The sequence below is a fragment of the Corapipo altera genome, unplaced genomic scaffold (genome assembly GCF_003945725.1).
Source record: "Corapipo altera isolate COAL_440 unplaced genomic scaffold, ASM394572v1 2c, whole genome shotgun sequence".
Taxonomy (NCBI): domain Eukaryota; kingdom Metazoa; phylum Chordata; class Aves; order Passeriformes; family Pipridae; genus Corapipo; species Corapipo altera.
In genome coordinates, this window is record NW_020884923.1 from 1,907,386 (window position 1) to 1,909,524 (window position 2,139).

Sequence of the window (2,139 nt, forward strand, 5' to 3'; positions counted from 1 at the left end):
CCGCCCGCCGCAGCGCCTCCGCCTCGCCCGGCGGCGGCGGCCCGCCCGCGGCCAGGCGCTGCAGCAGCAGGCGCAGCGCCTCCGCCCGCTCGGCGGAGAGCGGCGCGCACACCGCCCGCAGCAGCGCGGCGCGGTCCCCGCAGCGGGACAGCAGCGTGTCCGCCAGCACCACCTCCATCGTGCGGGGGGAGCCGGGGGAGGAGCGGCGCCTCCGCGGCTGCGCAGGCGGGGGCGGGCGGGGCCCCGGAGGAGCGGCGTGCGACGAAAAAACAGTGCGGTTAAACCATGGTTTGGCGGTATGTTTGCGTTTAATATATTCTTCATCTTCAGGTCATAACATTTTTTAAAGCCAGTTTTCACTTAAAAAAAAAAAACAAACAACAAACAAACCAACCAGAACCCACAAAACATCAAGCCTTTCGAGAGGACCTAAAGGGGAAACACCAAGCTGAACACCAGCCAGCAACGTGCCATTGGGGCAGAGAAGGCAAATTGTATCCCGGGCAGCAGGTGGAAGCCCGGAGTTCTTTCCCTCTATTCAGCACTGGTAAGGACACCCCTCTAGTGCTGAGTCAAGTTCTGGACTCCTCAAGTGCAAGGGGTACACTGACATACTGGAAAGGGTCCAAACTTAAAGCACAAACGGGAATGCAAGAGTCTCTCTTTGAACATCAGAAAACATTTTTTCTGTGAGGTGATCCAGCACGGGCACAGGTTGCCCAGAGGAGTTTCCTTCCTTGGAAGATACTCAAAACCCATCTTGGACATGGTCCTGTACAACTGTCACTAGATGACCCTGCTTGAGCAGGAGGGCTGGACCACACGACCTCAGAGGTCCCTTCCAATCTCAGCTGTTCTGTGATTCTGTGCTGCTGTGAAAAGTGAGATGGGCACCACCTGTGTGACCCTGTTGTGCCAGCAGCCAAGGGACTGGTTGCAGGGGAAGTCACATCAGCTGCATGACTCCCACACTAGCACTGGGGGAAAAGCGACTGGAGGGTTCTAGCCCTTGGGGTTTTGTGGTGCTGTGCTCCCTCATGACACTGTACCCACCTGCATGAGCATTCCTGGTCATGGTGACTGCCAGGCACAGCCTGGACCCTTGTGTGCTCTCATGGGCTCAGCATGAGGGGGCCTAATGGAGATATCCCAGGTGTGGACCCCTGGCTTGAGGGGGTGAAGTTCCTTCATTATGTGCCATAGAAACTCTCTTTACTCTTCATGCACATTACAACGCAAGATCAGGCAGGAGTAATGCACAAAATACCCAGTTTTCCCACCTATCACGGTTGTTCTAACCATTTATGCCAAAAGAAGTTGTTGAAACCAGTCTGTGTTCTCATCACAGCATACCACAAGTCTGCCTGAATGCCTTGTGTCTTCCTCAGAAGGTCAGAGGCATTCCTGGACACTGACTCTGTGCCATCGGCTTGTTAGGAGGGTCTAGGCCACCAGCACTGAGGCCACAGAACAACTCCCATGCAGTTCAGTGTACTGGTGCAGCCAAAACCTAATTAAGAAAATCAAACCAATTTCTAGTAAGTGTAAATTCACTATGCAAGATTACAATTCCTGTGAAAAAAATTTAGAGATCGGCACCTCAAAAATGGTGGCAAACTACTCTCCTAGAAGATGTAGTTATAGGAAAAGGCAAACCTGGAACCTTCTGTTCCTGTGAAAGCAATGAACAGCAAATTTCCTGCACAGCAGCACAGATACAACATGGTTTCTAGTGGGCATGTGCATTACCTTGGCAAAGCCAAAATTGCTTAGAGTCTAATGAAGAAAAAACTGCAAGTTTTCTGAGTGGGCTTCCACTTGATCACTCCTCTCTCACATGAATAGTCTCTCCTTTTCCTGGCTATGCATTTTAGAAATTTGTTTTCTTTGAGATTCTACTGCTTGCAAAATGGCTGAAGCTTCTTATTAGAAGTGAACCTACAGTGTGATTGCATATTTCCAAAATATGCAATCTATTCTGTAAAAAGACAGTAGAAATTAATTTTTTTAAACCCAGTAGCTAACCCAGTTTCCACATGCCTTACCACTTTGCATGTGTTCTGTTACATGTCAACCAAAGAATATAGGAGACCCTCAAGAAAACAGTACAAATGATATATTTTACTCAAAGTAAAACTA